General features: G+C 37.9%; 1 long non-coding RNA gene across 4 annotated transcripts in view; it reads left to right on the forward strand.

Annotated features, from left to right (window-relative positions):
• LOC122107946 overlaps positions 1-27,323 on the forward strand; it is a 40,176-nt gene that overhangs the window by 5,358 nt on the left and 7,495 nt on the right. For 2 of the 4 annotated variants that reach the window (XR_006147442.1, XR_006147440.1), the window contains exons 1-3: positions 325-1,163; positions 23,391-23,443; positions 25,441-25,568. This is a non-coding gene — a long non-coding RNA (uncharacterized LOC122107946). Of the gene's footprint in view, positions 1-324; positions 1,164-23,390; positions 23,444-25,440; positions 25,569-27,323 lie in introns of those variants that run through there. The other 2 variants (XR_006147441.1, XR_006147443.1) reach the window with 2 other exon arrangements.

A 27,323-nucleotide genomic window follows, 5' to 3' on the forward strand; every position in this document is an offset into this window, starting at 1 on the left:
CCATGTCCCTAAAAGATGTCTTGAATGCAGATTAATACCCTAAGGGTTCCCTAACTAAGAAGTAACTGATTTTGCTCAGAAAGCCAATGCTGGAACTTGAGTGAGTGAGGGCATCTGTCCAAGTACTCAAGACATGCCCACATGTAAGGGATATTTGACTGCCAGTATCTTTCTGCCATGGCTTTGTTTTCTAGTATTCTGTGATAGATTAGTGACATAGAGCACAGCAGGTTCAAAGCAAAGAAAGAATGAGTACAAGGGCATCTTAGATGATACTCTTAGAATTATTTATGTGATCCTGTTAATTGCTTTTAACCAGAACCCTGTGACCCTGTCAGGGAATGCCTACAGACGCCCATACTCCAAGACTTTTCACTGGAAATGTGGAATTGTCACCAACTTACTTTGGCTTTTCAACCTTAAATGCCACTTTAGAAATCATCTGTCTGAGGCACCCCAGTGGGTGAGACAATGAATCACCGTGCACACAGTCCCAGTTCTCATCCCTTTCCTGGAATCCAGGGGGCACTCTGTATACTCAACTTTACTCATCATCCCCCTTCCTTAAACATGGAAAAGTTCACATTCTGTTAAAGAAATAAATCTGAGAGGAAAAATGAAAGAATTTTTCATGACTTCCTCGAGCTCCTTTATTTTGTTAATGATATTTTCTACCCAAGAAGGTGTTGTTCTCTTGGGTCTTAAGGAATGCATGCTGTCTAATACCACGAAGGAGGAAGAAGACACCAGTGTTAAATTGGCCCACTTGAGAAACTTCGTCATCAACATAGACAAGTCTCGTTAGGCTAACTCAGTGGTTTTTCATCACAATCCTGTTCTTTTGGACCCACAGTCAAACCTCTTTTCTCAGACCTTGAAATCCTCCAGGGCCTCTCTGCAGGAGAGAAGTCAGAGGTTCTCTGAGAAAGATGCAAGAGAAACAAACGCCGTGACTCTAAAGTGAAGACTCTGTTTCCATGGCCTGCCCCAGTGTAGACCGGAGGCATGACAGACTGAGTGACAGAACAGATCGCAGGAATGCATTCCATTATCTTCGGAATCACAGACCCATAAAACATCTGGCTTCCGGGTGCATCACCAACATGTGGGCCAGCAACTCAAATCTGCTTCGTTCTGACGGAAAAGACAGTATGCTTTTATGTGTAAGTTAGAGGGAGGGGAATTTCAAGGAGTTTTTCTTATTTTCTAACGTGTCCTTTCTACGTTCTTATCATTCAGTTTCTTTCATTTACCAAATGAGATGCTTTCTTGTACAAAATGAGATTCGTTATTTATTTATCTAATGATTTGTTTAGGTGCTGGCATGAAAAAAATAACTTTTAAATGTCTTTTGTTAATTGGTATTTAATATTATTGTTATGGATTGATTGATTTGCCATTGAGCTAGCTCATGTCTGTGATTCTGTAATTCTAGTCAACTTGTGCGGAGAAGATAGGAAGACGACAGTTCAAAACCAGTCTCAACAAACATGCTGGGCATGCTAATTGAGCCACATAGTCCTACATAATTTAAGTGGTGGAACTAGAAAGATTGAAATTCAAGGCTGGTCTAAGATAAAAGCATGAGACCTGATCTAACATACAAACTAAAGTATAAAAGACTTGAGGTGTGGCTCAAAGGATAAGAGTGCTTGCCTAGACAGCAGGTGGTCCTGAGTTCAAATCCTGGTACTGCCAAGAGAAAAAGAAGCGAATGAAAGTCCAAAAAGTAGATATTAAATACCTCATAATACTCAAGTCTTGAAAGTTAAAGATCAATGTATGTTCCCTTTGAAACCTGTAGTGGAGAATCCTGGCAAGGGTTAGTCAGGGAGTTTTGAAACCTGATTGCTTAGAGGGATGGCATGTTAATAGAATAACTGAGACACAACAGGGTCTCCCTAACCCATATGCTCCACAGCTGTGCAAAGAGCCCAGGTGTGACCTTCCAAGGTCAGCATTCCCTTGTCCCATGTGTATAGAGACTTGGCAAGGCATAACCCAAGTTAATAGGCATGAACCCAGTTTTCCTGGACTGACCACTATGGCCACAGATAAGAGTTTGAGGATCTCAGGACCTCCAGTACAACACTTCTTCTTGAGCCTACTCTCCTAGAAGGTGCTATAATAAACCTGCTCCTGATTCAGTAGCTTTGTGCCACCTTTGAAGTCTTTCATGAAGAAGAGCTGTGTGGCCCTCCAGAACTGGTGGCCTGAATTTGGTGACACTTCCTTGCCTGTTTCAGCGTTCTGACATATTGTCAGCCATCTTTGCCTGCCCTTGGTCTCTGGTTGGTATCATTCCACTCTATCATCTTTTTTGTTGTTGTTGTAAGTTGTGGGGCTTATACTCAGGGCCTGGTCACTGTCCCTGGGCTTTTTCACTCATGGCTACCTCACTACCACTTTGGGCCACAGCCCCATTTCTGGTTTTCTGGTGGTTAATTATAAGAGTCTCACAGACTTTCCTGCCAGGGCTGGCTTTGAATCATTAACTTCAGATCTCAGCCTCCTGAGTAGCTAGGATCACTCCACCATCTTCACTGCCTATTCTAGGGGCTTGAACTCTGGTTCTGGGTTCGGTCCATGAGACCAATTTGTGCTCAAGACTAGCACTTGAGCCACAACACTACTTCTGGCTTTTTCTGAGTAGTTTATTAGAGACAAGAGTCACATGGACTTTCCTGCCTGGGCTGGCTTTGAATTGTGGACCTCAGATCTCAGCCTCCTAAGTAACTGGATTACAGGCATGAGCCACTACACAGGACTTGTCTCTGTCCTAATTTCTCCTTTTTATAAGCATACCAGTCTTATTGGGTTAGAACTCAAACTAATGACCTCTTTGCTACTAGATCAATTCTGTAAGACTAATACTTAGTATTGAGAGTTCACTATGATGTTCTAGGGGTTAGGAATTTCAAGTTTCCTTTTGAGAGGCACAATTGAACTCAAAAAAAAAAAAAAAGGAATGGGTTGCAAAATCTGGGAGCCATTGTGAAATTTTATTCACACACCAATTTTCAGGTGACTTGTTCAAAGAAGAAAAATACAAAATTCCTTGTCTAAATGGCAAAAAAAAAAAAAAAGAAAGATCCATGAACCATTTTGACCATTTCTTCCTTGCCTCTCTTGCCAATATGGTCAATTTTAGTCTCAAAGAATTTTGTGATCTCTACAGGTTTGGGGAGAAGGAAGAGGCTCAAATAATTGATATTGTTCGAGATAAGGAGAATACATGAAAACGAATCATGTACCACTTAAGGACAGACTTTTATTAACTAGTCTGAAGAGAAGCATAGATCTTTTGAAATGTCACAAGATGGACATTGTAAAGTTTATAGAAAAATTAAACAATGGCATACAGTTGTGAGCTATATAAACACTTAATCTGGATTTTGTTGTTTGCTTAAACCACAAAAGAAATCAATTTTAAGCTAAATGTTTTGATCTGTGTAAATTTCCAGCTTCTTTGTATATTTGTTTCTTTATTTAGATCACTACTTAATGTTCTAAGAAAGTATAATGATGTGTAAAATGGCACTTTTATTCAAATTAATCCTGTGTGGATAATCTGTGGGATCTCTTCTAACATAGAAATTCCAAATAACATACATTTAAGACATTCACAATCAAACCCTTGTTCAGTTTTATGATTTTAACCAATATGTAAATTCATCTGCATGGATATATATATTCATTTGCACACACATGTGTATATAGACATATGCACATTATTTATGTATTGATATATAGACAAGTATTTTTCCTGCACCGCCTTACAGAACGTATTTCAGATCTTATTATCTGGCATCATTTAATTCCTGTTACTTACAATATTGGGTTTCTCCTTTTATGAAGTCTTCAAATTCAGAAATTTCTATCTCTCCTTCTCCCAGAGGAAATCCATCTACTCTTCATCGTAAGCAGTGACATGGGCTCAGACCACAAAGGAATGTTATTAGGAGCCAGGTGTCAGTGGCTCATACCTGTAATCTTAGCTACGAGATCTGAGGATCATGGTTCAAAGCCAGCCCATGCAAGAAAAGTCTGTGAGACTCTTATCTTTAATGAACCAATAGAAAACAGGAAGTGGTGCTGTGGCTCAAGTGCTAGAGCACTCGCCTTGAGCTGAAGCGTACAGGGACAGTGCCCAAGCTGAGTTCAAGCCCACAACCAACAACAAAAAAAAGGAATGTTATTAGGACAAACACTGCTTTCCTGAGTGAAATCAGCCCTCCATCTCTGGATTACATTTTTTCCACTACTATCTTCCCTAGGCACTTTGTTCCAGTAACACAGACTTGATATGGAATGCCTGGTATAACCCAGAGTGGTTACTCTTCTCTACATTTTATTAAAGCTCCTTTCTTTCTCTCATGTTTACTTGCATATTACGTATAAAGTGCTTACCCATCCCTTCTAATGGAATTTTTTTTTCCAAAGGGACCTCTGTAGTCTGAGTTAGGGTAAACACTTTTCTTTCAAGCCCTTCCAGTGCCCTGTGGATTCTAGCACCATAGCATCTACCACTGAAATAATAATTTGATTTTCAAACAGTCTGATAATATTTCTCCCTTCCTCAAATTGAAAAAGGGTAGTGAGTTGTACTTTCTTTTTTTTTTTTTTTTTGAATAAGCACCTGCCCACCAAAAATGCTCCATAAGGTTTACCATTGAAGAGAGAACTTAGAGGCATAAAAGTAACCACTCTAGCTGTTTGTCAATCATTATAAGGAGAAGAAGCTGGTCTAGAAAATGGTTCTTGGTTGAAGCCATGTTGTATAACTTTGTAAAGAATCAACGCATTAAAAGCCAGGTGCTGGTGGCTCATGCCTGTAATCCTAGCTACTCAGGAGGCTGAGATCTGAGGATCATGGTTCAAAGCCAGCCAGGGCAGGAAAGTCCATGAGACTCTTATCTCCAATAAAGCACTAGAAAACCAGAAGTAGTGCTATGGCTCAAGTGGTAGAGAACTTGCCTTGAGCTGAAGAGCGCAAGCACAGCACCTAAGCCCAGAGTTCAAGCCCCATGACCAACAACAACAACAAAAAAAAGAAGAATCAACGCATTTGTTGGGAGCCTTAATGGCCATATGCCATAAATACACTGTTCCAGAAGTAAAATTAGGGGCTAAAAGGATGGTTCATGAGGTAGAGCACTTGCCTAGCAAGTCTAAGGCCCAGTTTTGAAACTCTATTACTACACAAACTGGAAAAAAAAAGAATTATGCTACTAATGGAACCTTAAAAGCACTTAATATGCATTAACTCAATTATTTTCAACCCTGACTGTACACAAGAGTGACCTGGGAGTGTTCTGAAAGTACAGGGCCAGGTCCCCAAACAAGGCAAAATCACTGCAGTGCTTACGTGGCTTCTGGGGGAGAGAAAGAGCCCTAGGAAACCCCCTGTAAGAGAATCCATTCATCTGGTTGACATGTTTTCACTGATGTTCCACAGAAGCTAAAATGTTTTCCATGTATGTACAATACAGCCAATAATCCACCAAAAGAGGCAGGGCTTTGCTCATTGTTCAGAAAGACATTGAGGCCCAAGCAGGATAATGGATTTTCTCCTGACATCTATGACACCAGGAAACTCCCAGATTTAAATTCAGGTTGATTAAAATCAGTGTTTCTTCCAGCACCTCCCACTGCCCCTGAGACCCATGTCATAGGTAACTGAACTTCTGACCTCACTCCACTACTGGGTCTGAATTTGGTTGCCTCTCGGGTTAACAAACCACAGGAGATGTGTGTGTGTGTGTGTGTGTGTGTGTGTGTGTGTGTGTGTGTGTGTGTGTCCAATAGAACAGAAGGCAAATAACAATAAGGGAAATACAAGCAGACAAAACTCAGCTACACAGAGTAGAAGAAAAGCCTCTCCAGCAACTAACTGGCTTTCATTATACCATCTGCTACTTCTTGCACCCAAAGAATAGCCAGCCTCTTTCACTTCTATTTTCTTCCTGTTCTACCTGTTTCTCTTAACCAGCCTGACAAGCATGGTAATAGATATTGTGAGTCTACTCCTAAGATTAAACTATACTACCACAAGAAAAAAAGAAAGAAAAAAGAGAACGAAGGCAGGCAGGAAGTCAGATAGGTAGGCAAGCAGGAAAGAAAGAGGAATGAAAAAAAAAAGGGCATTGGTAGCCTAAACCTGTAACCTTAGCTACTAAGGAGACTGAGATTTGTAACATCTCAGTTCAAAGCCAGCCCAAACAAAAAAGTCCATGAGGATAATTAACCAGGCAAAAACGAGGCTGGAGGCATGGCTCAAGTACTAGAACAATAACCACCCAAGCAAGCCCAACCAAAATGAGAAGCCCTGAGTCCAAATCCCAGTTCTAGTTTAAAAAATAAAAAAGGAAAAAGAAGAATTTAACAGGTAAATATCATCTGTTGTCACACTGTCTTCTACATAAACATTCAAAATTTCATTAATTTGCATAAAATACTCATACACATGTTTCAGTTTTAGTCTGGATTTTATTCACTTAAGCCAACATCTCAAATTCCCTACTTAAAGATATACATTTTTTACTTTATTTTATCCTTCAATTACTTACAAATAAGCTAAACTACACTCACACTTTGAAATGTTCACAATTTTCTAAATAAAATAGCCTCTAACTGCACTCATCTTTCTAGATATTGTTTGTGAGTGACTGGAGAATTTGACAGATTTCTATGTTCTTAATACCATAAAGAAAATGTCTTCTTTTCTTGCACCAAATGGCCTCAAGCTTTTTCAGTTTCTTGCTTAGGTAGCACTCCACCAACTTAAATCATACCTTTGGCTTCTAAATACAACCCTCTAGATCTCAGCCTCCTAAGTAGCTAAGATTATAAGCATATGCCAATGGCCCTGGCCAAAAGATTTTGTTTTATTCAGTTCTGAGTAAACTGCTTATATTTTCTTGTTATCCAGTGATACTAAATTGTCTTATTTTTTGACTCATGATTATGCAAGCCACTGTTTTTCTATTGCTTCCTTTTCCACTAATTTGCCTATAATGTATCTTCATCTTAATATAAAACATTTTTTTTTCTTTTAAATCAGTCTCCATACTTTCTGCCCTACGTGTCTCAGGTTCTTTGCTCTCACCTCTCATGCCCCATGTAGTTCCTGACTGCAGACTTCTTCCTCCAGCTGGCCCCATGCTTTTCTCTGTATTTCCTTTTTGAATCCTCACATCCTCCTTCTGCCTTCCAGAATATTGAAAACTTTCATCTGTTATCAACGCAAACACCTCTAGCCTTTTCCAGCTATGGTCATTCCTTAAATTTATTTCAGTGAAAATCTTGGGAGCAAAGTCTTTATACACAGATAATCTTTATGTTATTCTGAAGTGAAGCATGATTTATTCTTGTGTGTTTGAAATAATAAATCTAACAAAAAAGTAACCTTGGCTCCAAAGGATGTACACTAGTCCAAAATACCTTTGAATGTGATCTCCATAAATTAAGGTTTGTAGGTAATTATTGTTGTCTACATTGGACCAGACTAACTATTCCATTGAAATAATGGGCCTTCTAAATTGTATTTCAACATGAAGAGCATGATTTATTTAGGAGCATGGTGCTTCCGCTGGAATCTTCTGGGAATTGTTGATGAGAATTCTTTTCCTTTGCCTGGAATATGTGATTCCTCCCACCATAAAACCAGACAGTTAAAATTATGTTTTCCTCCTTCTTCTGTTGCAGAACTGACTTTGCACTTTAAGTCAACTTTCCAAACTAGCTCTCTAGATCTTGCTAGATAATGGTATTATTTTGTAAAGGATTCTTAGCTTTAAAAGCTGCACACATAAAAAAGACAAACACCCTAAAGAAAATGTGCTGGTGCTGAAGACTTCTAATTAGCTGCCAAAGAGATCTGGCTGCCTGCCATTCATGGGGTGAGGATGGTAACTTGAGACAGAAATATAATGGATCAAGTGTCAGTTAAGCAGATCTCAGACATTCAATTGGAATAGACCATATTCTGCAGACCACAGCTTGCAATAGTTTAAGTCAGAAAGAATAAAGTTAATGCAAAGTTAAGACAGATATGCCGTGGGTCGGCTAAATATGGAAAAGGGAGGACAAATTACACTGGAGGTATGGGATTAGCCTAGGCAAACAACAACTTGATGGATGGACAAAAATCATGAGGTAGGAAGTCATGCCGTGGCTCAAAGGATAGAACACTCGCTTTGAGCTAAAGAGCTCAGGGACAGTGCCCCGGCCCAGAGTTCAAGGCCCACAAGTGACAAAAAAAAATTCATGAGGTACTGTAGTGATTAATTATAATAATGTCAAAATAATAACAATAAGGTCAATGGACTATTACTCAGTCATAAAGAAAACTGCAATGATGTCTTGAAGAAAATTACTGGAATTAGAGAACATCACATGAAGTAAAATAATTCACAGTGAAAGATAAATATTTGCATCTTCTTTCTCATAGGCAGCATCTAGATCTAAATAAAATGAATTACATGAGTAGACAATGGAGATAATTTGAGAGTGAAAAACTGTGGGAAGAGGGGATGGAAGAACACGACACAGTGGAAAGCACGTGATCAGAACACTTTATATGAATAGTGAAAATAGAATAGTGACATCTGTTAAAATTGCATAATTCAGTCAAGAGTAGGGAGGGTTAAGAAAGAGCAATAGATGGGGTGAATTTAATGAAACACCATTATGTCCATGTATGGAAATAACACAATGAAACCATTAATATACATTAATTGGAAAAAGAAATCACTCTGCACAGTACTAGAAGGATGAAATCAGTTCAGAGTAATATGCTTGGAACAAAGCCAGGCTTGTACAGGATGCATTGCACTTTCAGAGACCACCATTGAGATCTATACAAGTGCAAAAACAAGCACCCTCCCCCCGATTACAGTATTTTCATGATGTATCTCCAGTGCTGATATCAGGATGATATATAGAACCATTAAAAACATCCTGTGTTCATCATGGACATATTGCCTAATAAGATAAAGAACTGAAAACAATGAATTGAAGATCACCTGGGAAGGTCAAGCATTTTAGAAAGGTTTTAAGTAAGAGGCTGAATGTGTCTCCTTTTTAAGAGAATGGCTTCAGCCAGCATTGACATGGTGGAACACATCTGTGAGATCAACTACTTGGGCAGGCAAAGAGGCAGGAGGATTTAGAGCTCAAGATTTGCCTGGGGAAAAAAAAGGTAACTGACATCATCGAAAAAACAAAAACAAGCTGGGCGCCAATGGCTCACGCCTGTAATCCTAGCTACTTAGGAGGCTGAAATCTGAGGATCATGGTTCAAAACCAGCCCAGGCAGGAAAGTCTGTGAGACTCTTATCTTCAATAAAGCACTAGAAAATTGGAAATGGCACTGTGGATCAAGCGGTAGAGAGCTCACCTTGAGCTAAAGAGCATAGGGACAGTGCCCAAGCCCAGAGTTCAAGCCCCATGACCGACCAAAAAAAAAAAAAAAAAAATGACGAAAAACCCAGCTATAATCCTATTTGGAAGACAGAGATCATGAGACAAAAGGTCATAAGACTCCATTGCAACCAGTTGCTGGGTGGATAGGTACACACCTGTCATCCCAGCTGTGTGGGGAAACAAATAATAGTATCATGTGCAGGCTGTCCAGGGTATAACGTTAGACCCTATATCAAGAATAATCCATGAAAATGGACTGAAGGCATGGATCAGGTAACAGAGAGCTAGCCATAGCCTTTAGAGATTTTCCCATTGGATTTGGGGTAGGAAGGGTGGATTAGGGTGGTACTAAGGTTTGAATTCATGACCTTGTGCTTGCTAGGAGACAGCACTCTAGCACTTGAGCCACAGCCCCACAATCCAACCAGTAGAAGTTGATAAATGACAAGAGACATGTAGAGGTTTCAGGAGACAGGTTTTGAGTCATTCTTATCTGAAGTGCAACAGGTGAAGAGTGTCTTCTCAGCTAGGTGGCTGTATGTGGAACAATAATGTTGATCAGTTCATGAATAAAGAGAAGAGACAAATGTCTTATAGCCATGGGACAAGAAAAGAATAAGTTCATATCAGGTATAGGGATGGTATACTAACTTGTATGTGGTATCAGCTGGTTTCGTGAGGTAAGAAAGAGGTAAGGACTCAGAAATAAGGCTCAGGTAATGAGTTTAAAATATAGAACATCACCCCATTTGTTAGGAAATGGAAAGACTTGGAAAAAATTATATTAAGTGAAGTAAGCCAAGCCCAAAGAAACATAGGTCCCATGATTTCCCTTATTTGCAATATCTAGTATATGTATGAGTCAAGCAGAAAAGGCCAGATAAGGTGATGTTAGGAAAATGAACCACCCTAAGATATGTATTTTAAATGTTTTTTTCTTTCGTGCATTTGTTTCTAACGCAATTATAAGATTATTTCATTGTTGCTTTGTTTGTCCCTCCCCCACAGTATAACCCATGCTTTCACTGTATTTGATGTCAGTATAATTTGTGTAGGGGAAGGGGAAAAACAAGTCATTTAAATAAGGATACAGGTGGACCTGTTGCAACAATGAGAAGTACAAGTTATCATGTCAAAAACGAGCTTTACAACTTGCGGGGGGGGGGGGGATTGGGTGGGGGGGAGGGAGGATGGGAAGGGATGGGAAGGGTAAACAAAGGAGGAGGCTACAATGCTTGATAAGAAACTTACTATCTTCCCCGTGTAATTGTAACCCCTCTGTACAGTATTTTCACAATAAAAAAGAGAAAAAAATAAAAATAAATAAAATATAGAACATCATATACTTAAATTTTCAAGATGTCATTGAAGACAGCATAGTATACTTATTTTTTTAGTGAAAATAGAGAAGGAAACAAATGTTCCTGCGTTAGCACTGTTGTCTCTGAAAGGGCAGGTGGGAAAGAAGTAACAAGGGCATACACGAAGTTAGAGCTGGGGGAAAAGTAGGAGAGAATGGGATTTTAGCCCCTAACAGGCCAAGGCTTTAGAAGAGAGGGATTGCCACACAAGATAATGTCTGTGCATCATTTGAAGCTGTGGCTGAAAGTAAATTCTCTTCTCTGTATGCTCAGTCTTAACATCTGTTTGATTGTAGAGCCTACGTCCTAAGATGGCAGGCACTGGGAAGAGATGCAAAAATCAAGTCCCTGGCCTCTGAGTGTGCATTGTATTGAGGAAGGCGGAGACATGTAATTACTACACAACATGACATTAGAACAAGGGCTGTAAAGCAGGTGCATCATTAGAATCACAAGGGGAGGACTAATAAGTGTTGTGGGGGATGGGCAGGTTAGGGAAGGCTTATTAGTGGGAGAAGAGTTGTAAGTGAAGGGTACAGGGTTTTACTTCTTAAGTCTTCTCAATCATTCCAATGAGATTCTTCTCGTGAGATTTTTATCTCACAGCTGAATGGACCTTTCTGATGCAATGCAATGACTGACTTCTTTTGAAAATCTTACCTGTATTCAAAAAGATCATGATAGTTTAACATTTAGTTTTTAGAATGTATAGTGCCTTTGGTCGAAGATCAGAGCTTTCTCATTTGTATTGGAGTGTCGCGACCGCCTCGACCCGCAAGGATGACGCGACAACAGGTTGTTCTTTCAGGCGGTTTATTCAGGACCTTTTACAACATCTTCTCTCTGGCTTCTTCTGCCCGCTTCTTCCCGCTTCTCCTTCCCTCTGCCCCCGAGCTCCAGTTATAAGCCTCCTGGATGGCCAATCCCGAAGCGCCACGTGGCATATACCGATAGGGCTGCAAACAGGGAAGCAAACTAGGAGCCAAGTCATAGCCATATAAGCAGTTGTTTTTTACAGAGAGCACTAGTCACCGGGAAGACGGAAGGCGGGAGCCAGCGCCATCTTTGGTCACGGCCGCGCCATGTGGCCGCGCCATTTTTGCGGCCGCGCCATTTTTGCGACCAAGCCATTTTTGCGACCGCGCCATTTTTGCGGCCGCGCCATTTTTACGGCTGCGCCGTCTTTGGTCGTGGCTCCCGCAGCTCTCCACACTTTTAGAATTAAAATCATGATGAAGCCAAGCTCCTATGACTCATCTCTCTAATCCCAGGTATCAGGAGGCTGAGAGCTGAGGATCTTGATTCAAAGCCTGCCTTGGAAAGAAAGACCTTGAGACTCTTATGTCTAATTAATCACCCAAAAGAGTCTGGACTAGCTAGCCTTGAGCAAAAATAAGGCACAGAGACCAGACTCTTAAGTCCAAACCCCATAACCAGTCTACATTTATGACATACACATAAACACACACACACAGAGAAGGAGAAGGAGCAGGAGGAGGAGGAGGAGGAGAGCGAGGAGCAGGAGGAGGAGGAAAAGAAAAGGAGAAATAACATGATGAATGGAGTGACCATGATCAAGATGGGATTGTATTCATAAACTGCTTTGTAAACCTAAAGTTAATTTTGAAAATTAAAAATAAATACTTAAAAATTAAAAGATATATCCATAGTATCACTGTATTGACTAATTTTCACTAGCATTTGTAACAAACTACTATACGTTTAGTGGCTTAGCAACACAAACACTAACGTAATTACCTTTGACACAATAATGATTTTATTTATTGCATTAGTTAATGAGCGTGGGATTGGGTACTGAGCATGTGGCCAGGCTAGAGATTGGGTAGTCTCCTGTTATACCTATGTGGAGTTTGCAGATCATACACAGAACCTGTGCTACATAGTGTCTTCCTTAAAACAGATATGGGTTAAAGAAATATAAAATTAGATGGCCTTCATCTTCTCCTGAAGGTAAAAAAAATACAGTCTGTGGACTGTAGAACTGATTGAAAAATGAGAGATCCAAGTATGTGGAGATTTTTGAATGTGGAACCCTTATGTGGAAATTATGGTCCATTTGCTAAACAAAATACAAACAAAAGGCCTGAAGGTTTGTTTAGATGCAAGAGTCTTAACCAGCATGCATAAGATAGTAAATCCTCAGGTTCAATCCCTTCCTGTAACACACACAAACATAATAAGCACACACAGGAAAGAGAAAGAAAGAGACACAGAGAAAGAGAGACAGAGGGACAGTATATCAGTAGAATGAATGTTAATGGTATGACAGTGCAAATGCAATGAGCTATAGCGTGTGGATCTTACTCTCTAAGGAGACTGTTTTTCTTTGGTAAGTTTCCAGTTTTGTTTTGTTTTTTAATTTAATTTTATTTTATATGAGAACATACTGTACAGAGGGGTTACAATTACATGGGCAGGATAATGCATACATTTCTTACCAAGCATTGCAGCCTCCTTTGTTTACCCTTCACCTCCCTTCCCAGCCTCCTCCCTCCAAGTTTCCAGTTTTTAAAGAGCCAAATTTAAAATTTTCCACATCATTTCAAATACATTATGTACATATTGATATACATATCACATCCTTCATAAGGCACTAGAAGAAAATCTGTTTTTGTATCTTTGATAGTTAATGGAGGCTATATAAATTTCTTGGTGTTTAACAATTTCCTCTTGTCAGTGTATCCTCTCTTAGTTCTATACTCAAACTCCTCTGTCTCTTTTGTAGTGGCTCACGCTTGTAATCTTAGCCTGTAATCCTCAGGAGGCTGAGATCTGAGGATCATGGCTCAAAGCTAGGAAGGACAGGAAAGCCTGTGAGATTCTTATCTCCAATAAACCACTCAGAAAACCACAAGAGGCTCCGTGGCTCAAGTGGTAGATTGAAGTTACCTTGAGCTGAAGAGCTGAGGGACAGAGCCCAGGCCCAGAGTTCAAGCCCCAAAATCAACCCCCCCAAAAATAAATAAAAATCTTCCTCTCCTATGTTACAAGATTACCTGTGATTAGAATTTGGTTCCAACCAGAAGTCTTAACATTTTCCAATTCTGGGGATTAGGGAATTAAAGCTCACTCTTCACTCTATTTAGATCACTCTCTACACTACTTATCATATTTTGTGCCTGTGTCTATAGCATGTTATAGGAATATAAATCACTTGTTCAAAAATATAAACACTGAATGGACAAAACCATGGAGACATCAAAGACAATGAGTAAAGGAAGATATAGAAGAAGAAAAGCTAAAAACCATACCTGAAATAAAGAAAATTTTAGAGCACACAAAGAATAAATATTAAAGAAATTGACATAAGAACCCTCATAACCAAGTGAAATGAAGAATGAAACAAAATCAGGTGCAGGCATCCCACGCCTGTAATCCCAGCTACTCAGGAAGCTGAGATCTGGAGGATTATGGCTTGAATCAAGCCCAGGAAAGCAGCCCTTGAGACACTGTCTCAAAAATAATCAACAGCAAGAGAGATAAAACCACTTGTGTCCATATCTTGGGGTTAATTTCGCTTAGCATCATCTTATATGATCATATGTACATAGCTTTTGACCATTTCTACTTGTTTTTAATGTACTTATAGTGTATTATGTGATTTTTTTTTGTTTATTTTGTATGTTGTTGGTATAACCTCTGTTTTCATTGTATGTGATTCCAGTGCCTTACGTTCTTCTAATTTGGGGAGGGGAAGGGAAATAACAAAATGCTGAAATAAGGAGACAGGTTGACCCACTGTAATAAAGAGATGTACAAGATACAATGTTGAAAACAACTTTACAACTTGGTGAGGGAGGGAGGAGTTGGTGAGGTGGAGAGGGAAAGGATGGTAGGGGAAAAACAAAGGAGGGGGTAACAATGCTCGATAGGAAATGTACACATTACCTTACTCATGTAACTGTAACCCCTCTGTACAGTATTTTTACAATAAAATATATATTAAAATAATAATAGAAAGCAGAGCTGGAAGTAAGACTCAAGTGGTAGAGGTCCATGGTGGTCACACCTATAATCCTAGCTACTCAGGAAACAGAGATCAGATTATTGCAGTTCAAAGCCAGCCCAGGCAGAAAAATACTTGAAACTCTTATATTCACTAAACTACTCAAAAAAACTGGAAGAGGAGTTGTGACTCAAGTGGTAGAGTGCTAGTCTTGAGTAGAAGAAATTCAGGGACAGTGTCCAGTCCCTGAGTTCAAGTCTCAAGAATGACACACACACTCAAAAAAATGTGAGGCCCTGAGTTCTTGGTACTAACACAAACACACACACACACACACACACACACACACAAAGCTACTGAAAACAAGACAATTTTGAAGGAGTAGGCAGGCACTCAAAGAACACCATCCACATTTATCTTCCTGGAGCAATCTACTAGAGGGTAAGCTTTAACCAAGAGATAGCGAGGGAAGCTTTGACAAACAGATTGCATTAGTCAGCCCTTGTTGCTGTAAGGAAATACCTGAGATAAGGCAGAGTAATAAGAGGAAATGTTCTATGTGATTTTTTTTGTTTCCTTTGTATGTTCTTCCCCCTATGGTATATCCCTTGTCATTGTACTTGATTTTTGGTACTCTATATCTTGTATATACATTTGTCTAATTTGGGGAGTAGAAGAGGAATAACAAAATACTGAAACAAGGTCTCAGGATGACCCATTGCAACAAGGATACCCACAGGACAGTATATTGGAAATGAACTTTACAACTTCATGCAGTGGCGGGGGAGGGGTAGTGAGGGAGGTGAGGGAAGGGATAGTGGAAAACAATAAGGGAAGGGGTAACAATGCTGGACAAGAAATGCACTCATTGCCTTACTCACGTAACTGTAACCCCTCTGTACAGCATCTTTACAATAAAATAAAGTTTAAAAAGGAAATGTTTATTTGGGCTTGTGTTTTCAATCAGGTTAATTAACCCTTTTGCTTTGGAGCCTGTGGCTAGTCAAGACATAGCATATTGAGAGTGCATTGTGGAAGAAGCTACTGACCTTATGGTGGCTAGGATACAAAGTGAAGAAGCAATGATCCCAAATCTGTATCTCCAGGAACCTAAGAACTTTCCACTAGGCTGAAGCTCTTAAAGGTTTCCTGGCCTCCAAACAATGCCACAGGCTGGAGACCACACCTTGAACAAATCAGTCTTTGGGGAACACTTATTAAAGTTACCATTCAGATATGGTTTCAATATAAAATTAAATCAAAAGATAGAAGAACAATGTGTATACATTATACATTGTTCTGAAATAAAAAGAATGCAACTATAAATGAGCTAAGGAAAGCAAAATAAACCATAAACGATTGAAACAGTTAAAAATGGCCAATCACATATAAGTCAGTAAGGAAGAAGAGAATAGGTTATTAAAATCACATGAGCAGATATAAACATAAAATCAATCTATAGCAAACATCAAATTTTCATCAATAACCGAAGTATTCCAAGCAAAGAAGACATAACAATACAGAAACACTAAGTATGATGTAATACAAATAGACGTTATGAAATAATACACAGCTCAGACCAAACATGTATCAGTCATACGTGTTGATAGAATATATTATTTGCAGTTGAAAGACAGACATTTTTAAATTGGCTTATAAAGAAACATCTGCTTCTATGTATTCATAAGAGGGTCACTTCTGTCATCCCAGCTACTTGGAAAGCAGAAATAAGAGAATCAAGAGAATCATGGTTTCAGTCCAGCCCAGGCCAAAAATAAATAAATAAATAGCAAAGCTTGTTTCTTAAAGTACACTTGGACATGATAGATTAAACAGGACTAGCCAGGCACTGGTGGCTCATGCCTGTAATCCTAAACATTCAAGGGCCTGAGATCTGGGGATTGCATTTCAAAGCCAGCCCAAACAGGAAAGTGCAGGAGACTCTTATCTCCAATAAACAACCAGAAAACCAACCGAAAGTGGTGCTGTGGCTCAAGTGAATGCTGGCCTTGAGCTGAAGAGCTTAGGAATAGTGGCCAGGCCCAGAATTCAAGCCCTACAACTGACAAGAAACAAAAAAACAGGTCTCAAAAACATTCACATAGAGAGGTTAAAGGAGGAAACACTTAAAAGAGAATCAGAAAGACTCAATAGCTATGAGCATATGATCGTATAAAATGATGTGTATAGAAACTAACTTCAAGAAATGAAAATGAGATTGTTTATTTTACTTTTGTGTTTTGTTTTTCTTTTTCTGTTTTTCCCCTTTTGTCACTTCTTTTGACTTCTGTGCTTTCTGTCTTGTATGTAATTTTATTTGATTTGAGGAATATAACAGGAAACACAGAAATGGTGGCCCAAAGGATGAATTAATTTTACAGTGACACTCCCTAGACACTACCTTGAAAATGAACTATACAACTTGTGGGTAGCAAATTGGGAGGGAAAAAAAAACTGAGGAAAATGAAAGACAAGATGACACTGTTCAAAAAGATAGGTACTCAGCACCTGACTTATATAACTATAACCCCTTTTCCATCATCTTTATGATAATTTTTTAAAAATAGAACAGGCTGGGCATTCTAATAGCACATACCTGTAATATCAGCTATGTGAGAGCTATAGGTAGGAGGATGTAGTTTGAAGTTGGTCCAGGCAAGAAGCATGGCATACCATCTGACAAGTAGGGAAATCCAAACCCATCTATGGAAATGAAAACTTTTTTCGGGGCAGGGAGGCTTGCCACAAGCCATGGTATTCACCTCCTGATAACTGGTCTAAGCATGTACCTGCAACCCCTCCCGACTTTCTTTAGTTTAAATTTGTCTTGGTTGGCTTATCAGCATTGTGATAATTGCTTTTTTCCCTCTTCTATGCCTTTGTCCCTTGTTTTTACCTCTTTTGAATGACTATACTTTATGTATTTCTCCCCATCTCTCTTTCCTTTTGATCATATAGGATTTGAACTCAGAGCCTGGCAAGCACACTACTGCTTATTCTATATACCCTTAACCCTTTCTACTCTAGATTTTCAAATGCCACCTACTTTGTCTTTTGAGTATTGTTAGTGTATACTTGTCTTAGACTTCAGCTCTTGCATTATGTATTTATGCAAAATCCATTTAGCCACGGGGAGCTTTTGAAATTCTCATTACTATTCCATGGGGGGAAATTATAAACTTGTTCCTGTTCAAACAAACTCTGAGAGAGTTGTCTGAGATCCTGTACATTTTAATTATTGAATCTGAACCTAACCATAATGTCTCTCTTCTCCTTTCTAACATCTGGTTGATTCAGACTAAATTGTCCCACAAATTGCTGTATTTCATTAATACTGTTATATCCTATGGCCTGTTTTGTTTTGCTTCTAGTGGTCTTTCTTTCTTTCTTTCTTTCTTTTTTTATATATAAAATAATATTTATTGAAGTGAACTCCAGGAAATGTAAACAAGAGGTTTTTGTCTTTGTTTTAAAAAAAAAGAATAACATACCTGTTGAAAATCTAGTTGTAGGGGCTGGGAAGATGGCTCAGTGGTAGAGCGCTTGTCTTGCATGCCTGAGACCCTGGGTTCAATTCCTCAGCACCACATAAGCAAAAAGAAAAAAGCCGGAAGTGGCGCTGTGGCTCAAGTGGTAGAGCTCTAGCCTTGAGCTGAAGAGCTGAGGGACAGCACCCAGGCCCAGAGTTCAGGCCCTACAACCGGACCCAAAAACAAAACAAAAAAAAAGAAAATCTAGTTGTATGTACACACATTGGGCCAAGCCTCCATCAGGTGGCTCTCTAAAGCATATTCCCTCCAGCTTTAAACACATATATTATAAGGATGATTCCAATGTTCTTTCTTTCTAGTAACCAATGTGTGAGTCTAGATTACTTTGTTTAATTGGATCTTATCATGCTGCTTCATATTTACTTGATTTTTCCCAACTGGTTATTGTTAATCAATGCTATACATTCTTTTTTTATTGTGAAAATACTGTACAGAGGGGTTACAATTACATGGGCAAGATAATGAGTACATTTCTTATCAAGCATTGTAGCCTCCTCCTTTGTTTCCCCTTCCCATCCCTTCCCATCCTCCCCCTGCCCCACCACCCAATCCTCCCCGTTCCCCCTCCCCTTCTTTCTTTCTTTCTTTCTTTCTTCTTTCTTTCTTTCTTTTTTTGTTGGTCGTGAGGCCTGAACTCTGGGCCTGGGTGCTGTCCTTAAGCTCTTCAGCTCAAGGCAAGTGTCCTACCATAATATTATGTCTGGTTTTCTGGTGGTTAATTGGAGATAAGAGTCTCACAGACTTTCCTGTCCTGGCTGGCTTTGAACAGAGATCCCTAGATGTCAGCCTCTTGAGTAGATAGGATTATAGGTGTGAGCCACATGTGTCCAGCTGCTTCTATTGATTTTAAATGAATGTGTGATCAGTTTAGTTACAGCTACATTATCTGATGGTTTAATACCTATAGAATTTCCAACTAGCAAACTATGGATGGTAGAATCTAAAGAAAAATATGGGGTCTCAATGCTGACTAAAAATTGAAAACACTCATAGAAATGATAGAAGTTGAAAGAATCACATTAAAAGGTACAAGCTGTTTGGATTTTACAAGAAGATTTGGAAACAATTTTGCCCAAAGAGTTTATAGGAATTATGAACTCACCTAACTGAATAATTTATTCATGGAAGCATAAAGCAGCAGCAATAGAATGCAGATCTTGGAGTCTTTTTGACTTTGAGGTCTAAGCAATGATAACATGCAATAAGGAAACAAGTGTTTTGTAAATATGAGTTTAATCAACCTGTCTTTATTTCACCTATGGACTAATTTCTGTATGTTGCATTAATGTAGTGCAAATTTAATATGTAATTTGGTAAATATTATGTCATATTTCTAAATCACTTAGATATTTTTAATGAAATTGATTAGAAAACTACTGCTAGCATGACTAAGACATTTTCAAAAGTGAGATTAAATAAATATGATATGAGCATGGCAAAAGTATACATACAACTAGACCAGAGAGGTAAATGACAAAACTGATCATAGTATACATAATACAGGAATGTTCTTGACAATGAACAGGGATTAAAAACACACATGCAAACTGAATCCATTGAGTGAGACGTGTTGTCCTCATGATTGACATGTCGAATTGAAACTCCTTAAAGATAGTAAGTAAATAAATAGTAAGTAAATACAAAGAATGAATCTTAAAATCTTCTGGTAACTTTTAAGAGCAATTTTGAATCAGTTGAGATTTTCATTTGTGCTAACCTGGGGCTTGAACTAAGGGCTTGGACACTGTCTCTGAGCAGTTTTTCTCAAGGCTAGTACTCTACCATGTAAGCCAAAGATTGACTTCTGGCTATTTTCCTCAAAACTCAACCTCCTAAGTTGCTAGGATGACAAGCCTTTGTCAAAGGCACCTGGCCGAAGAATTTTTTTTAATCAAATAGTGAACTTTGATATAAAAAAATATGGTAACTTCTGCACCTTGGGCATTCCTCATAATTGAGCACACATTATTGTATTATTCTCCTAATTCCTGCATACAATGAAGTCAAGATACATTTCTGGAACTAGATGTTATGGATAATATGTCTTGATGGTGAAAACTAAAGAAGAATTTTAGAAATATATTTGTTGGTTTCCATATAGTGTTTATTGATAGATATATAGATTCTGAGAGATTTTACCAAAGACTATGCTCACTCAATTTATAAAACAATGAAGATAAACAATGGTTAAAACACTAAACCTAAACAAAACAGATATCCTTAGCTCTTAAATACTTTGATTTGAAAAATAGTCTTTGAAATCATTTTCTTGATTTTTATGAAGATTATCAGTGAAACTCATTAAATGCAAAACACATTTCGTTCATATATTTTCCAAATGCTATCTAGACTGCTTATCAATTTTATATTCCATCAAGAGGCTAACTGTAAATTTTAGCATGCTCAAGTCTATGAATTGCTACTGACCAAAGGAAATGAAAGGATCTTACCTGTCACATGCTCTGTAAACTTATGTATAATCTTGCTTAAAAAGAAATGTTACTTGCTTCCTTCAATATTGAAAATTTTGCAATGAATATGTATCACTTATTGATTTCCTCAAAGCATTTCAAGTCACGTAATGATACTTTCAAATATATTAAAATGTAAGAGAGAATTTCATGTTCCTATATTATGACTCTCATTGATGTCTGTCCTAGGAAAGATGTTAAAATATTTACCTATTATTAAATATTTCAGAACTTAAGGCAAGAAAAATGTTCTGTTCACACACCTTTACTAAAACTAATTTATTTCTTTGATTTCACAAAAAGTTTAAATTTTATCTGTATATTAAACTTACTTTCTCAAACAGATGAAATTCAATTTGGGTCTAAAAGATTAAAAATGTTGGATATTTTAGATCTCAATACTCTACACTATGAATTTATATAAAAGGCCTGATAAGCAAATAACTCATACACTGAAATGAACACATACATTTCAGATTGTAGCCTTCTAGTAGCTTCATAGTCTTATTATTGTTTTAGTTTGGATTCTAAAGTCAACTTGTGATCCAGGGCAAATTTCCTACTAAGGAAGGTTCTAAAGATGTCTACCACTACCAGAGGAAGTTCTCTGTGATACACTATAATTAAAGACAAAGACATCATGCATTTCTACAAATATATTCCAAAATTAAAATCACTCATTTGTATAATACAATTTTAAAATATACAATAAATAATTTTCACTTTAGGAAACTGGTGGATAGCTCAGTGGCAAAAGACACGCTTAAAATTCACAAGGACTTGAACGTCATCTTTGACACCAAACAGACAAAACGATTACCCTTTTTCACTTCTTCAGGGAATAGAAAGAAGGGACTATACTCATGTTTGGAAAATTCTTATGAAGGAGAATTTGTATATTTCACATGCCAGTAATGTGTCAGGATGCAAATCAGAAATCATTTGCTACTTCTGAGCCTCCAAGATGTAATTCTATGAATCTATCAGAAAGAGGGACATTAAAAAATCATATTAAGTGAAGTAAGACAGACCCCAAAGAAACATAGGTTCCATAATGTCCCCCATTTGTAATAATTAGTATATGTCTAGGATAGTTCCAGCAGAGGTTCACCATAGCTCAATAGCTGTATGCATATGAACAGATAAAATGAACTACAAAATATGGAAACAAGAGGTTTGTTTTAAATTGTACTCTGTGAAGTTACTTCTTTTTTTCTTTCATTTTTTCCTTTGGTTTATTCCCTGTTGTCACTGTTTTTTATTTTGTCCCTGTGTCTTGTATATATGTTTATCTGATTTGGGGAAAGAAGGGGGAATAACAAAATGGTGAGACCAAGGACAAAGGTGAACCAATGCAACAGCCATACTCATAAGACACTAGGTTGGAAATGAACTTTACTATTGGAGGGTAGGGGAGCCAGGGAGGGAAAATGGGAGAAAATGAGGCAGGGGTTAACACTGACAAGAAATGTACTCATTTTCTTACTTACATAACTAAACCCTCTGTACCTCATCTTTACAATAAAATAGAATATATATTTTTTAAAGAGAATACGATCAAATTATCAAAGACATGCTGGTGTAGACCAGAAGCCTCATCAGGGGTGAGGTTCAGAGTTTACGGTATCACCCAACCTGATGGTAAAAGAAGTCCTCTCTATAAATAGGCAGAAGCATTACAGTAGCTTTAAAATGACCCATCAGAACACATGAGACCATTCCATAGAAGGGATAGTAGAGGAAAAACAAAGGAGGAGGTAACAATGCTCAACAGGAAATGTACTTATTGCCTTCATCATGTAACTGTAACCCCTCTGTACACTATTTTTACAATAAAAATATAAGTAAAGGAAAACTACAAGGAAGAAAACTTAAGTTACTTAGGTTACAGCCAGCACAGGGTAGAAGATAGATTGTTGTGAAGATGGGAACCACAAATATCGTATTTATAATCATATGATCCTATGGGACTAAGAAGAGGCTTAAACTTGGGCACATTTAAGTGTCTAAAACTATGCAATTAATCAAAATTTTTATACTATTCCGATCCTATATGTAGACATGTTGGTTCTTTTAACCAAATTTCCTTTTACTCATTGGAAAGTTGTATCTTAGCTCTCCTGTTGAAGTCTCCTTGGTATGTGGTTTGATAAGAATGACCCTAGCCAGAGACCAATTGCTCATGTCTATAGTCTTAGCTACTCAGGAATCTCAGATCAAAGCCAGCCTAGACAGGCAAATCTGTAAGACAGTTACCTTCAATTATTAACAGGCAAGAGGCTAGAACTGGAGGTATGGCTCAAGTGGTACTGTGTCAGCCATGAGGGGAAAAAACAAAGAGAGTGTAAGACACTGAATTCAAGCCCCATTACTAGAAAAAAGTATCCTTTTCTAGCCCTAGAGTTGATGTGCCAATCAGAACATTCTATGTCCAGTCCCAACTATTAGATACAGTTTACTTGGCTCTTAGAAGGCAAATACAGGCTTATGGAATGTATTTACTAGAATTGTTAGGCAATGTCAGGCCTCTGTGACCTTCTTGTGAACTACCTGGGTGATTCTGATCAACACCAACATGTCTTTGATAATTTGATATTCTCTTTTTTTTTTACAGTTGAATTGTATTGTCAAGGTGATGTGCAGAGGGGTTACAGTTACAAACATAAGGTAATGAGTACATTTCTTGTTAAACAGTGTTACTCCCTCCCTCGTTTTCTCCCACTTTCCCTCCTCCTAACTCCCCTCCCCGTACAAGCTGTAAGGTTCATTTCTAACATAGTGTCTTGCAAGTATCACTGTTGTGTGGGTTCACCCTTTGTACTTTGTCTCACCATTTTGTCAATCCCCTTCCTTTCCCCAAATCAGAGGCAGTAGGGCAAAGGTAGCACAGTAGGACCGAGCCAAGCAGTAAGGGAAGGAAGTGATGGAATGGAGCAAGAGATGGTGTGGATGAGGTGGTCTCACTCATAGTCAAACCATTGAAAAAAGATGGTGAATACAATTGCTAGACATTTGCCAACACATCTGTTTTGATTTCAACAGTTTAGATTTTACTCCAATGATATATGAAGTAGCCTTCATCTATATCCATGAGTCTTGTAGGACAGTCCTCTTCATCTTCTGATTAATAAAGGTTGTGGCCTGTAGGTTCTTATTTCTTTCAATTTTTTGCTATATTTCTAAGACCTGTGTTTATTTGGTAAGCGCTCTACCACTGAGCCACCTTCCCAGCCCACTTGTGTTTATTTGGTTGTAAGATGATTAAATGTTTCTGGCCATAACGTCTTCAATATGAACTCCTTGGTATGTGTCTTTATCTACTTTGACCTCAAGCTCTATCTAATATTCTAATTCCTTTCCTTTTGTTTGCATTTTCCTATAATAACTTGGAACATCCTTTTTTGTATATTAAATTTGTTGAATCAAATTTTCATGAGACTCTCATAGACAGTGCACAAGACTGAGTTTCAAACTCACCATGGGATAAATGCTTGGAATCTCAGCACTTGGAAAACGTAGGAAATTTATGAGTTTGAGAACAGCCTGGGTTACAGAGCAAGATGGAAGCCACCTTTCACAATATAGAGACAGTACTTTAAAAACAAAAAAAATCCTTGGGGCTGGGAAGGTGGCACAGTGGTAGAGCGCTTGCCTTGCATGTATGAGGTCCTGGGTTTGATTCCTCAGCACCACATAAGCAAAAAGAAAAAAACCGAAAGTGGCGCTGTGGCTCAACTGGTAGAGTGCTAGCCTTGAGCTGAAGAGCTGAGGGACAGCACCCAGGCCCAGAGTTCAGACCCCACAACTGGACCCCCCCAAAAAATCCACCAGAAAATAGTTAAGTTGTGTCATGTGATATAAGCTTGGAATGCATGTGGCTGTGTTTATATATTACATTTTTCTATTTCCAATAACTTCATTATCTTCTTATTGTCTTATTGTTGTTATTTTCTTCTTCTTTCTGATTTTTATTTGATCATGATTTAAGGTCTTTTTGAAATATTGTTGGATTCTGCTTGTTAACATTCCATTGAATATTTTTGCATGAATAATCAGACTCTGTGTCTATATATACATATATATAAATATGTACATATATTATATATTATATTACTACCCCAAAATAATTAGAAAGCATTCCTTTCCTTCAACTTACCAGATGAGACTGTGAGACCTTTTTTTTTTTTTTACCATCAGGTAGAAATCTCCAATGAAACTATTTAAATTTGGAGGCTCCTGAAACTTATAACAAATTTAATTTCCTGAAGCGCTCTAGGGTGTTGTACATTATCTAGTTGATATTGTATGAGTTTTAATAGAGTTTGTTTATTGATAAATCTGTTCATTTTTTTCAAATTTATGAGTGTCAGGTTCATAATATTTTTATATTCTTTTTATATAGTCTACCATGATACTGCTTCATTTAATGCTATTAATTTATGTTCCTCTTACATTTTATCAATATTGTTAAAGTTTTCTCTACATTTGTTATTAAAAGTTAGGGAGTTGACTAGACATACTAACAATTAAATGTGTCTTACTCTATCTCTATTTCTTTTTCAGTTATATTGGTCAATTGTTACAAAGGGGCTGTAAGAAAGGCTTGGAACTTGCTTTGAACCTACCAGTGTATCAAATAGTCATACTTTTTTTTTTTATTTTAGTACCCAAATAAGAATAGGAGAGTGAGTAGTGACCCCTTGAGACTGTTGAAGTTATTCATTGTCCTCAGAATCATGGATACATCAAGCAGTGCAAGAAGGTGAACCAACATTCCACATCTCTTCACCAAGTAAGTATGTGCAGTTAGGTAGACAAGGAAATAATGTACTTGTTAAATTACTGGATCTTTTATGGATTTTGTTCATTATAAATAAGTTTAGTATTCATTTTGAGTACAACATAAAATATATTTTATAGGTTAGTAATCCTAGCTCTTCAGGAGGCTGAGATCTGAGGATCTTGGTTCAAAGCCAGCCCAGACAGGAAAATCCATCAGACTCTGATCTTCAATTAACCACCAAAAGCCAGAGGTAGAACTATAGCTAAGAGGGTGGATGCTAACTTTGACCAATAAAGCTCAAAGAGAGTGCCCAGACCCTGAATTCATACTCCAGGAACAACACAAATGTGTATACACACATATATACACATACATATGCACATATGTATGTGATTATATAGGTATATGTGTGTATTCTATTACATGAATGTTTTTCCAATGAAAATATAGGGTTTTTTGTTGTTGGTGGTGGTGGTCGTGGGGCCTGAACTCTGGGCCTAGGCGCTGTCCCACAGCTCTTCAGCTCAAAGCTATCAGCTCTTCAGCTCAAGGCTAGCACCCTACCACTTGAGCCACAGCACCACTTGCATCCTTTTCTGCTTATGTGTTGCTGAGGAATCGAACTCAGTGCCTCATGCACATGAGACAAGCATTCTACCACTAAGCCAACTTCCCAGCCCCCAAATACAGTTTTTATTGTGTAAACTCTATATATTCTCTAAGTAATTTAAATGTGTGGCAATTTCAAGGTAGCTGGCCTAATTAAAGACTTGTAGTTCTGCTAATTGCCCATGATATCATCTACTTAAAAGACATTAAAGTCTCTACTAGACAATAGCAGCATAAGAAATATTAATACAAAAAATCAGCAACTTCCTGTATACTAATAACAAACTTGCCATAAAGGAATTGCATTTATAAAAGACTCAAAATTAAAATGAAATACCCAGGGACAAACCTGAATGGGGAAAGGGAAATGAAACATTTCTACAATGAAAATTATAAGAAGTTACTAGAAGATGAAACTGCCTACCATATTTGTGGGTTGTCAAAATTAATATTTTGAAAAATGGATATATTACAGAAAGCAATCTACAGGTTCAAGGTAATCCTCCTCAAAACTTTAGTGATGTTTTCGCAGAACTAGATAAAATAATCTTAGAATTCAAAGAGGTACAAGCCGATGTAAGCTAAAAGAAAAACACTAGTGATATTGTAACACCTGACTTTATACTACATAGTCTCCCAGCAAAACAGCATGGTACAAGAACAAAAACAGACACATATACCAGTGAAAAATCATAGAAAATACAGAAACAAACCATTGCAAACCAGGCAGACACACATGATTCCTGACAAAAGTTGCAAAAACATAGGCTGGAGAAAAGACAGGCTACTAAATAAATGTGCTAGGACAATTGGATATCTACCAGACTGAAACTTGATCCTACTAGAGTAAAATATAAGAAAGATCTGTGAACCCTCTAGCCTCTTAGTATTGACACTTTATTCATATAGAGCAATTTGTTCACATTTTAAGAGTTTTGCCCAATACAGGTGGCCGATACATGTAATTGTCACTACACAGTAGACAAAGAGTTGGATGATAACAGTGTACAAGTTAAAGGCTAAGGGCCTGAGTTCAAGGCCCAAGTACTAGGGAAAAATAAGTTAAAGGGCTTTTTATTTTCATATAAAGTCATTAAGTAATGTCTATTTTTTCTATTCGTTTTAGAGATTGTAGCTGTAAAATCTGTCTACAAT

Source organism: Dipodomys spectabilis, unplaced genomic scaffold (genome assembly GCF_019054845.1).
Source record: "Dipodomys spectabilis isolate Male_0828 unplaced genomic scaffold, ASM1905484v1 ptg000054l, whole genome shotgun sequence".
In the NCBI taxonomy this organism is placed as follows: domain Eukaryota; kingdom Metazoa; phylum Chordata; class Mammalia; order Rodentia; family Heteromyidae; genus Dipodomys; species Dipodomys spectabilis.